Below are 13,573 nucleotides of genomic sequence, written 5' to 3' on the forward strand. Positions count from 1 at the left end.
GAAATCACCGAGAAGATCGTACAAATCCGAGATAGGCTTCGGACGGCCCGGAGTCGTCAAAAGAGTTATACCGACAAACGACGCAACGACCTCGAATTTCAAGTCAGTGACCGCGTAATGTTAAAAGTCGCACCTTGGAAGGCTGTAATCCGTTTTGGGAAACGCGGGAAGCTAAATCCGCGGTATATTGGTCCTTTCAAAATCTTGGAGCGTATTGGAACCGTTGCTTATCGTTTAGATCTTCCGCCTCAATTGAACTCCGTTCATCCTACCTTCCATGTATCTAACTTGAAAAAGTGTCTTGCCGAACCCGATATCGTCATCCCTCTCGAGGAACTTACTATTGATGTCAAACTTCATTTTGTGGAGGAACCGGTTGAAATTGTGGACACCTCCGTCAAGACATTGAAACAAAGCCGAATCCCAATTGTTAAAGTCCGTTGGAACGCCAAAAGGGGACCCGAGTTTACTTGGGAAAGACAAGATCAAATGCAAAGGAAGTATCCTCATCTATTCGTGAATTTGGAAATGCAAGATCTCGAGGAAGAAACAACGACTACTACGCCTACTTAAATTTCGGGACGAAATTTCTTTTAAGGAGTCGGTAATGTAACATCCCGCCTTTTTCCGTTTACTTTCCGTTTATTCATTTTAAAGTCCGTTATATATTTATAACATCTCCCGTTGATACACGTTTTAAATTATCTCGTTTAGTTAATTCACGCACCCGATTCAAACTTGAGGGGCTAAACTTGCCAAGATGCCAATTTGGTGACTAGGTCAAAGGGGTCAACCCTTCCTCCTTCATTCATTCATCCCCTCTTTCCCTAATTCTTTCTTCTTTTTCTCTCAACACCCAAATACAAAGATTCATCATCTAAATTCGGATTAGGAAGCTAGCAACAAAACAAATTACAAATTCGTGATCCTTGCATCTTCCTCTTCGATTCCATACCGATTTCATTACATTTGGGTAACTTTCTAAAATCACTAGATTTTGTGTTCTTGATGTTTTTAACTTATAAAAGTGTTAATTAGTGTCTATGGCTCAAGTCTAACATGAAAATATGATTTATATGCTCGATCACGTTGTTTTAGTGTAACTAGCATGAACTTGAATTTTGGTGTGTTGTTCTTGGATTTTGGATGATCATATGTTGTTAGATGTTAAAAGTTCATGTTCTAATTGTGTTCCTAGTATCACTAGCTTCAATTTGATGTGTAGGTTGCTTTAGAAAAGTTCATGAACTTGATTTATGATTTTGGTGAATTTGGGTTAGGGTTTGATGAACTTGAAATGGACTTTTGATGCATTGAATACCATGGATTATTGTTGGTAAGTGTTTAGTTGGATTGTATGCTTGATTACCTTCGAAACGGCATATCATTCATGTAAATTGGTTGCCCGAATCATTGAATTGCATTTATGAACTTGTATGCGATTAATGTTGAGCATTAGATGCGGTTTTGGTTGTTATAATAGGTAGATTGATTGGTGAAATGTGTTTAGTTGTCTTCCTCGTCAAATTACCTTCCCAACAGTATAAAATACTTGACTTGATTGTTTGCGGATCATAAATTGTGTTTATTGGTTTTTGGTTCGTGTACTTAGAAGCTTACTGCATCAGACTGGAATACCAATCTGGACGCCGTCCAGAAACTTGGACGCCATCCCAGCCTTCAAAGCTGGACGCCGTCCAGCTATTTGGATGCCGTCCCAGCCTTCAAAGCTGGACGCCGTCCAGATACACTGGCAGCTTCTGTCTTCGTTGGTCATTTTACGAAAAATGTTTGCTATGCTATGGACCTCCGATTCACATGTAACTTGTTCTAACATGCTCATATATGATTAAAAACCTCAGAAAAATAGTTCGGGACCCGACCCGAACGTGTTGACTTTTTCGTTGACTTTGACCCGACCAAGTTGACTTTTAATCAAACTTAACCAATTGTTTGTGCAATCGTTCTAACATGCTTTTATACTTGTACCTTGCATGAAACATGACAATTTGATTCACATGCAATTATGATCGAGTCTTAACGAGCCATAGGACTAATTGAACATCTTTGACCAATCGTGACTATCGTTATTGATACAACCTATTTGTTTAGGTCAAGACTAGCATTGTTCTTTGCACACGTTTACTTGTTGAAGTACTTTACTACTCGTGCACTCAAGGTGAGATCATAGTCCCACTTTTACTCTTTTTGAACTTATATTTGGGATGAGAAAACATAAACATTTCTTTTACTAAGTGAACACAAGTACAGGAAAACAAACATTCTACATACGAGTTTAGAACGAAATCCTCAATTCGATTATCATTAGTTACACTTGCAGGGTGTAAGTGTAGGCGTGAACTTATGTTGTATGGCCATATGGGTTTGACAAACCCTCATCTCGGACGGTTCGCTACCGTCCACAGATGAAATATATTTTCGAGAAACAGTGTTGTTCTAGCACTATGAATGGGGTATCAACGGACGGAATGTTAAGCCTTGATAATTGGGTGCTCGTGAATATTAACTTTTAGAATGTATTACTATTTTATCTTTGATGTAAATCTTGTGGTTCGACTTACTTTTACTCACTTACTTACTTAAACCTATGATTTCACCAACGTTTTCGTTGACAGATTTATATGTTTTTCTCAGGTCCTTGAACATTTTGTGATACATGCTTCCGCTCATTATTTTGATACTTGCATTGGATGTCGAGTATATATGCATACATGGAGCGTCTTTTGGCTACTTTTAAATTTTGTCGCATAAGTTTCATTTGTACTTATAACTTTGTAACGTAACTTGTGGTGGAACTATTCTTGTAAACTTTGAACAATCTTTACATTTGAAATGAATGCGACATATCTTTTGGTCAAACGTTGTTTTAAAGACTTATGACCACGTAACGGGACCTAAGTAGTCGGCGCCGTCAATGACCATTTTGTCGGGTCGCTACATTAGCTAGGAACAGTTAGCGTGGATTCTTAACAAAATTTTTCTCATAGTTAATTTGTTTGTTTCTAACAAATTTTATTTTGTCCAATATTTTCTTCATTATGCCACTTGTTGGATTCTGATAAGTCAAAATTCAAATATGAAATTGAGTGAAAATGGTTATTCTGCGGTGAACGGATATGTATATCTGTGGATGTAAATAGGATAGTAAATGACTTGTTGAATCGGATTTGAAGAATGTACAGTGTAATATATTAATGTGAAATCTAAATATTTCTAGGGTATTACCTACTCATTAAAATATTCTCATCATTAATAATTTGTACAGAAATTTTTTTAATTACGATCTTTATGAAAATTTATACTTACATATATATTTCTTCACATGTAATCATGGATTTAATGAGTTAATATGATATTAAACTCATTTGGTTTACGGTTAGAACTAGAGTACATAATCTCTAAAACATTAGAGGTTACATAACCATCATGTCGAACGAAGATAAATGATGTAGAACGTCCTGTAGAATGATGATTATACTCGAGGTACAGAATGAGATGTTGAGGCATGTAATGTTGAAACTTAGGTTGTTGGTGGTACTGTTGGTGCCGGTGATGTTACTGAAGCTGGTAAGTTTTGCACCATATTTTCTAAATTGATTACTCTAGCTCTAAGCTCGTTGACTTCTTCCATTATTCCGGGATGATTGTCGGTCGAAACGAGCGGGTGAATAAGGTTTAGAATTTGGGATATCATATAATCGTTGTGGGATATCCTGACAATGAGGGTGAATATGGTGTTTCGAACAGGTTCGCAGGTAAGTGCTTCAGGTTCTTCACCAAGAGGGAAAATCGGTGGGTGGAAAGGATCGCTTTCTTCTTAACTTCATTGGTTTAGTTGACTATGAACCCATCAGATGAATTGAGGATGGCTGATTGGTTGATTCATTCTGGTGACATTGCTTCCGGAGCTTAGGTGAACATCCATGTCGGAATAGCTGTCGGGTTCTGAAGAACTTGAACTAGTGACGAGTTCCATTTTGTACGATTGAGTAAAGGATTTTTCGATAGGAAATGATTTCTGGCTATTGGATGATATTCTAATGACATAGAATATCTATATATATAGAACAAAAGGTTTCATAGATTACGGAGAAATTTATAGAATATGACAGGCAAAGCTTACAGTAACAGATACGCTCTGCTAAGATATAAATTTTTGTCTATACACTATTTATGCAGTCAATGCAGTAAAACGTGTCTAGACTAAGAATGATAAGCAGGTAATTCCCTAAGAATGATAAGCAGGTAATTCCCTAAGGATGATAAGCATGTAATTTTCGACACGAAATGATAAGCAAAACTTTTGACATGCAGACACGGTCGAAGTCCAGACTCACTAATGCATCTTAACAACTATCAGTTAGACACACTAATGCAAGACCTGGTTCGCTAAGACCACTACTCTGATACCACCTATATCGACCCGTCCTAATCCATCTGGACGAATACATTACATTTAGTTACATCGTGAGGTATTTTACCTCTCTATGATATATTTTACAAACATTGCATTTATTTTTAAAAAGATAAACTTTCATTACGTCAAAAGTTGATGGCATGCATACCATTTCATAATATATCCAACTATAATTGACTTAATAATAATCTTGATGAAATCAACGACTCGAATGCAACGTCTTTTGAAATATGTCATGAATAACTCCAATTAATATCTCTAAAATGAGCAAATGCACAGCGGAAGATTTCTTTCATACATGAGAATAAACATGCTTTCAAGTGTCAACCAAAAGGTTGGTGAGTTCATTAGTTTATCGTAAACAATCATTTTCAATAATATAATAGACCACAAGATTTCCTTTATTCAATAATCATACACTCGCAAGTGTTTAAAAATCATTCATATGGATTGAACACCTGGTAACCGACATTAACATCATGCCTATAGAATATCCCCAAAACAGAAATCCATCTATATAATATAAACTCGAAGTACTAAAGCATACCATTTTTAAGTATGGGGGGAGTTAGTGCCCGTAGATCTACCTTTAGGATTCGCGTCAATTAGGGTGTCTGTTCCCTAATTCTTAGGCTACCAAGCTAAAAGGGTGAAATTCGATTCGATAATCTAACCATAGAATGTAATTTTCGAGTACTTGTGTCTATTTCGTAAAACAGTTATAAAAACAGCGCATGTATTCTCAGTCCCAAAAATATATATTGTAAAAGCATTTAAAAATGGAGTAAATGAAACTCACTATCCAATATTTTGTAGTAAAAATATTCATACGACGAAACTGAACAATGCAGGGTTGGTGATGTGCGTAGAGGTGTATACGAAATAGTTATATTTTTACTGCAAAATACTATTAAATACGATACAATTTTACACAAGATATTTATTTATTTATAGAATGGATATACCTAAACCTTGCTACAACACTTATAGGCAGTGTACCTAATCGTACAGTAGTGTAGTTTTTAGTAAGTTTGGTTCGTTCCACAGGGAGCAAGCCAAGTTTAACGCTATATTTTTAAAACTATATTTGTATAAATATAAATACAAATATAAGTAGTATTATTATTATAAAAGGGGGTTTTTACCGTTTAATGACCGGTTTGTCGATTTTAAAACTTAAGTCGCAGTTAAAACCTAATGTAAAATAAAAATAACTTAATTTTAAGCGTAAAGTAAATAACGATAATGAAATTGTGATAAATAAAGTGCGATAAATAAAATGACGATAAATAAAATTGCGATAATTAAAAAGTACGATAATTAAAATGACAATAAATTAAAGTGCGATAATTAAAAGTACAATTAAATATGAAATAAAGGAATTATGCTTATTTAAACTTCCGTAATCATGATGTTTGACGTGTTGATTTTAGTTTATTACCATGGGTTAATTGTCCTTTGTCCTGGATTATTCAATATGTCCGTCTGGTTTTTATCCATAACAGTCCATCAGTCATAAATATAAAGTGCGAGTGTCCTCGTCAAATTATCCTTATATCCGAAGTCAAATATTCCAACTAATTGGGGACTTAAACTATAATTACACCAATTTTCCTTGTATATAATTCACCCTTGTTTTAATAAGTCCATTAACTATTAATCCATTCCCGTGTCTGGTTAAATGAACGATTATTAGTACTTATAAATATCCCGCCCATCGTGTCCGATCGAGTGTATATGGTTATTTATAGGTACGTCCAATTGTAAATCTTTATATTAAATTAACAAACTATCATTTAATTAAACAAATATAAAGCCCATTAATAGCCCATAGTCTAAATTTTACAAGTGTCGTTCTTTTGTCCAAACCCCAATTATGGTACAAAGCCCAATTACCCAATTTTAATAATTAGCCCAACATCACGATTACTTGGGCTTAAATAAGCATAATAATAACTTAGCTACGAGATATTAATTTAAAAAGGTTGAACATAACTTACAATGATTAATAATAGCGTAGCGTTACACGGACAGAATTTCGACTTACACCCTTACAACATTCGCTAACATACCCTTATTATTATTAAATTAAATTAAAATTAAAATTAAAATTATAATATATATATAATACGTGAGAGTGAGAAGAGAAAAAGATGTGTGTTATTCGACCAAAAACTGCGAAATTTATAGATGTGGCCTGACATTTTGGGTCATGCGATCGCATGAAATTCCTTCTTCCAGGCCATGCGATCGCATGGCCACTTTTTACAGCTCACATGTGGTTGTTTGCTTCTTGTCTACGGTTTTATTAAATAATATAATATATAAATAATTTTAAGAATTAATTATATATTATATTATATTCATGTGCATAGTTGACTTGTAATTTTTAGTCCGTTGCGTCGAGCGTTGAGAGTTGACTCTAGTCCCGGTTTCGGATTTTCGAACGTCCTTGCGTACAATTTAATATCTTGTACTTTCATTTTGCGTCTTGTACTCTAGTAATTTCGATACGTTTCTCATCAATAATTTGAACCACTTTGATTGTACTTTGTTCTTTTTAGCTTTTTGGTCGTTTGCGTCTTCAAATCGTCGAATCTGTCTTTTGTCTTCACCTTTTATTATTTAAACGAATATCACTTGCAAATAGAACATTTGCAACTAAAAGCTTGTCTTTCTTGAGGGATAATGCTATGAAATATATGTTCATTTTTAGCATTATCAGTTGGCCTCGGATTCACGAACCTATATAATTTTTATATATATTAACACATATAATGGTAATCAAACAAATTTATATATATATAAATTTATTAGTTATATCATATTTATATTATTAATATATATATATATATATATATATATATATATATATATATATATATATATATATATATATATATATATATATATATATATATATATATATATATATGTTTTATGTATTCATAAAAATATTAATTTTGTTATGCTATATATATTAAGTATATATATATATATATATATATATATATATATATATATATATATATCATTTGTTTGTTTGTTAAAAAAATAATTATAACAATACTAAAATTATATTAAATATGGTAAAAATAATAATAATAATTATAATACTTAATTTTATTAATAAAGGTAATAATGTTAATAATTTTATTAGTGATAATATTAATGATATTAATGACAAAAATATAAATTTTACGGTTAATGATTGTTATGATAATGATTTTTAGTAATTACATAATAATATTACTCATGATAATATAAATAATAATGCTTATGTTAATATTAACAATTTTATTATTTACAAAAAGATATTAATACTAGTATTTATGAAAATAATAATAATTTGTATTATTTTTATAATGATAATAATACTAAACCTTCTCATCGTAATAATAATATTAAAGTTTTAAAATTAATAATAATATCATATGTAATACTCAAAATAATTATAATAATAGATATAATACTTATTTCTATGATAATAATAATAAATACGATTATTATACTTATAATAATAACTATAATACTAATAATAACAATAACCATAATAATCACAATAATAACAATAATAATACTAATAAACATAATAATAACTAATAATAATAATGATAGCAATAAAATAAAAGTGTATACCCTCTCCAAGCTTTTTTTTTTTTTTTAAATAAATGCCCCAGACGAGACTCGAACCCGCGACATCTCGTTCAACACAAACATCCCTAACCACTAATCCGCTGATTCAATTCTTTATATAACTCGATCGTGTAATTATATAACATGTAAGTAAATTGTTTCATCATCTTTCTCATAACATTTGGCCCAACAGAATATTCAAATGGATCTCGGTCCGAAACAAATGCGGCCCAACAGTTAAATTTTTCTAAACTGATTTACTAGCCTAACTCAAAATCCACTAAGCTTAATGGACTGCAGCAGAATAATCACAAAAAAATGTGTAGTAGCCTGGGATCGAACTCAGGTCCTTTCGTTAATAACCATCCACCAAACAATTGAGCTGTTTGACGCTTTCTGAATTTATTATTACACTAAATATTTTTAACCCTTATAAACCAGACTTCATCTTCTTCATGATATCACCATTATCATGTATCATCACCAACATCCTGTATCATCATCAAAATTCCTATCATTTTATGTATCATACCACAACTAAAATCATAACCCATTTAACATCTTATCACTATCATAATCGTTTTAATACATCATCATCATTTAATCGAACATCTTCATCATCAATTAATCGTTTATCATAATATATCAACTTGATCATAGCTTCATCGTGTTTACAGTAACCTCGTAATTTCACTATTATCATTCGCGTCAAAATCAATTATCACCATTATCATGTTCAACGACACCACATAAAGTGGCATGCCCTACACTCGATATCACTTCCACCCACCTCTTTATTCTCGTCCACCTAGTTTCTAATTATTTACTCCGTACTTGATGGCTTTTTAATATCAATCATCAAGTTTCAGTATGTATTACAAAAAGACCAAGCAAATTGAAGTGGAGTATTTACTTTTAAGACCAATACTCAATTATCCTACTCTTTTCCTTTCCCTCATTAAACAATAGCAAAAAAAAAAAAACAGTAGCACTTACACGTGTTGGTTGAGGTTCAAGTTAGAACATAAGAATGTAGAAGTAAATTAAAACAATTGAGTCATTGGTTTTGCTCGACGATAAATTGAAAATAGAAACACACGTTGTAGCAGTAAAAGTAACGAGTAGTAGAAAGAATAAGACGGTTATCGAGCAAAATAGGAGAGAGAGAGAGAGTGTGTGTGTGTGTGTGTGTGATATAGTGTGTGAGAGAGAGTGGTGGGTTTTCATGGTGTGATTGGTGGCGGTTCAAGGTTAGGGAGAGAGAAGAGAGAGATCGAGTTGGTTCACGATGGTTGTGATTATCGATTACAAACATATTGTTTGGTTGTGATTCATGAAACGAATTAGTGGTTGATGGTGAACTAAGAATGGTGTAGAGCTTTACACTAAGAAGGAAGGTGGCGATGAGATGATCAAGGTCGATGGTTTGTCTAGTTGATGAAGGTGGTGGTGATAATAATCGAAGGCAATGATGGCTCGATGATGGTGGTCGTCTAGTCTTATGAAGGTGATTGTTTGATTCGATTGTAATAAGAGAAATGACATAGTAGTAGTATTATTATTCGATGATGATGGATTCGGTTCTAGACCGATCGAAACAGAAAATAGATAGAAAAGCAAGGCAGTGGTGGGTTTCAAATAAACAAAATAGATAGAAAGTTTAGTAAACACAAGTGTGTTTTATATTGTATATGTATCATCTATATTCTATATATAATCATAAAAGGAATATCCTAACACAAGTGGAGAGAACCAGTACATCTAATAAATATTATAATATAGATTAGAGATCAATTGAATTATAGGAGAAATAGTGCAGCAGTTGTTTCATTTAACTTACTCTACCGACAGTTTGTCCGGATGACTATATCGTGTCCATTGCTAAATAGTTAACGCATAAAAGTGTTCCTAAAAATCTCAAATTTTTAGATTAAATGTATTTATTATTTTGGTCATTATGGTATAAAATTCAATCATTAATTTAATAAATAAAAATTAAATCAACTGTCCCTCTCATTTATGAGTAAAATATAAAAAGTGTTGAAATTTATCAAATAGTTCTTAAATACATTTTTAATAAGCCTAATATTTATAGAACTCATTTTCGTATCACCGTTTATTTTAAAATTACATAAGTTTGAATTTAACTTGCTTAATATCAATCGAAACATCAAATAAGTATTACAATCATTTAATATTTATTTTTAATATACTTCTCTCCCTTTTACAAACCGTAAAGGTCAAGTCCGACTTGTCACACTCACATTTACTCCTCATCAGTTATGCCAGGTGTATTTTTTCAATTGAATACTACTTTTTCATTTTACTCCTTAAAAAATGACACCTGGCCCAATGAAAATCTCCTATCTCTCAAAGATTAAAAAACTGCAACACCCCCTCTTTCTCTTTCTGTTAACAAGAAAAACCCCATCGTCGATTACACCAACGATCATGGTCTGTAGCCGCCATATTGTATGTCTCCGTAATCACCGCTTAATCCGTTGCCTTTTTCTGCACAATAACGTATAAATTTTGTAATCGTTTATGCCAGAAAGTGTAACTATGCTTTGCAGCGATTTAGGGTTTGCACGTTGTTCATCGCCGGTTTGAATTTATGATTTGCCAAAATCAAGTTAGGATTTGGAGATTCACTGATGCGATTTAGGTAACACGTATTTATTTTCTCGGTGATTGTGAATAATCGATTCTAATTGTTGGCAAATATTAGGGATTTAGTTGACTGATAAGTTTTTGTATAAGTTTTTATTGACATTAATAAGCTTCTGTATAAGTTTTTGTTGACTGATCTCGGATATAATTTCTTAATTGTAGCGAGATTGAAAAAGTTGAAGCTTTCTGACATGACTTGCCGTCAAGGAGTTACTGAAGTGGCAAAAATGTGAGTATTTCTTTACCTACAATTGTTAAATCCCCTAATTCACATATAGACATAAACACGTTAATTTCTCATTTATATGTGCAACATGTATTTTTTTAAAGTGTTCCATCTTACTTCCATTATAGCTGTTTCGTTTTTAGGAATTTATACAACTTTCCATCCCTTTTGGCATGCACTACATCACTTTGTTTTTACTACCTTTTTGGGTCCGACCTTTAATAGTTTAATCTTTTGGGTAGTTCACCGACACTTTGTTTTACTGCCTTCGGTTGATTTTTTAATTAACCGACTTCTTGCATTTGTGTAGATTTTTGTCCATTGAAACCTTGGTTAAGATAACTGTTCGAAAAGATGGAACAATGTCACAATTAAGAACCTCTTGATTTTAAAACTAGAGAAGAGTACATCCTAGCCAAGGTGATTTCTCAACAATTTTGGATAAGATTACTTTGTTAGTTTGTTAAATAGCTTCCTAAAAGTTGATGTTAATGGGTATATTTGAGCTTTGGGTTATCACTAATGGGTCAAACAAAGTTAACTAAAATGGTAACTCAACTGGGTCAAAATATAATGGAGGTGTATTATTTATGTTTACAGCTTTTACAAGTTTATTATTATATAGGTTTAGTTTATTATCGTACTAAAGTCGTTTTTGTAATCATATGTAAAGTGTTGAATTAATTCAGGGGTTCGCCTATCAGCTGGAAGCCCATGTTGACAAGTATTAATATATCTATATCGGTTACAATATCTTAGTTGCTTAATAGGTCACAAAAGTCAAGGGTGATCATTGGTTTAATAAGCCTCATTCTATAGACTAATCGAAAACTAAAATATGACTCATCTATAATAAGGGGATTGGGTCGAAATGGCTACGTTGATATAGTACGCCCATATCATGTTACTATTTTCCGACGTTCATTATAGGGATTGTCTATAGAAAGACAATCATATTGCTTCTTAGATGTTTATACATTAAAATTTGAACATGTATCATATTTGAAGGTTCATAGGATTGTATAAGTGTTTCAGGTTGTAGCTTAAGGAAAGACGACTTTGCTTCGACTAAGAGAGGGAAATGTAGATATAGGCTATAGCCAAAGAATCCACTGAAATCAAAATATTAGCATCCTTATTTGATTTCAATACAACTTTTACTATTAATATACTTCGTTTTTTATGACATAAGCTGAAATCAAGTTGACCTTATTTTTGGTGATTCTTTGTTTTATCTAGGTGAAAAAGTAATTAGAATGCGTCGTTTTTGAATTAATAAAAAACATGAAATTTAGTCTATACATTGTTTGAGTTTTCACTTTTCAGGGTTGAATTTAAATAGTGAAATCTCAGGTAACGTGACTGATGGTTACAACGGCGAGATACCTCATCTTATATGTAATTTCACGCTCAAGTAAGATTGTCAAAAATTCGGATGATTATCTTAGTTTTTTACTTTTTGTGATGTACAAAATTACTCTTATGAGTTTCAGTTGAATAAAATCACTCTTATATTGGTTTTGATTTTGACTAATCTTTAGTTGCTATTATATCCAATAAAATAAATCACCAGTTTAAAAGGTAATGTTTTATGAATGGTATGAAATGTACTTAATATGTGGTAGTATTTCTACATATAGGTTAAGATTACTTGGCCATCGACTACTCCATTATTTTGCTTTGTGGTAGTATATCTAAGTAAAGTTTTTCATATTAAGTATGCTGTTAGTAATGTTTGTAAAAACAGTCAACTTTTGTTTTATTATTTATATATACATACACACATATCTATTTACAATTAATTGTTCGTGAATCGTCGAGAGTAGTCGAAGTTCGATTGAATATATGAAACAGTTCAAACTTTTTGAGACTTCAATATTACAGACTTTGCTTATCGTGTCAAACTCATATAAGATTAAGTTTAAATTTGATCGAAAATTCCCGGGTCGTCACAGATATTGCAGTAAACGCAATTATTGTGTCAGATTGGTCACTCTTCTCCATGAGAGTGAGCAATTGCTGGTAAGGGTTCGTTGAGTAGAAGGTCGGGTGATCTCGACTGAGAAGCACGACTAATTGAGCGGAATGGAATATGCCTAGGGTTAGAGGCGTATGTAAGACTTGGGTGGAGTTCGGTTTGCGAACGATGAAAGGCTGTTAGTTATGATTTGTGGTATGAAGGTGCGATATCGTCGCGTGTACGACATCTATAATGACTGTGTATGATGGCTCTGAGACCTAAAGTGAAATTGCAGTGATTTGGTGTTTATGACCAACAGTGAGAATGGTCATGTGTGACGTGGAATTGCGATACCACGGGATGTTATCATCTTGGCGGTGAGAATGTGGAGATGAATCCTAAGTGGGGGAGTTTTTACTGCCACCCAAGGAAGCTCCGGTGGTGTTATGTATAGTGAAGTGTTAGAGTGTACCATGCTAAGCCCTAATAGGTATTCGGAGTTCCTAACGAGGAAGAGTGACGGGTTGTTGATGTTGGCTCGAGATCGTGCGTTACGATTCCTAAATGTTATGTGTAGAGTTGTGATGACGGGATCAAATGAAGTGTAAATCTCTTTGTGTAAGGTGGTCGTGCGGTACCAAGT

At 32.7% G+C, this 13,573-nt stretch overlaps 1 long non-coding RNA gene across 3 annotated transcripts; it reads left to right on the forward strand.

Annotated features, from left to right (window-relative positions):
- The first annotated feature begins 10,499 nt into the window (after nucleotides 1-10,499).
- Nucleotides 10,500-12,406, forward strand: LOC139850438 (uncharacterized). 3 transcript variants are annotated; one of them, XR_011760034.1, is made up of 4 exons: nucleotides 10,500-10,546; nucleotides 10,648-10,739; nucleotides 10,907-10,973; nucleotides 12,324-12,406. It is a non-coding gene; the product is annotated as an uncharacterized lncRNA (long non-coding RNA). The 3 variants fall into 3 exon arrangements; XR_011760032.1 differs by having other exon boundaries at nucleotides 10,524-10,739; XR_011760033.1 differs by lacking the exon at nucleotides 12,324-12,406 and adding an exon at nucleotides 11,281-11,360 and having other exon boundaries at nucleotides 10,524-10,739.
- The last annotated feature ends 1,167 nt before the right edge of the window (nucleotides 12,407-13,573 follow it).

The sequence above is a fragment of the Rutidosis leptorrhynchoides genome, chromosome 5, assembly GCF_046630445.1.
Source record: "Rutidosis leptorrhynchoides isolate AG116_Rl617_1_P2 chromosome 5, CSIRO_AGI_Rlap_v1, whole genome shotgun sequence".
NCBI classification, from domain to species: Eukaryota; Viridiplantae; Streptophyta; class Magnoliopsida; order Asterales; family Asteraceae; genus Rutidosis; species Rutidosis leptorrhynchoides.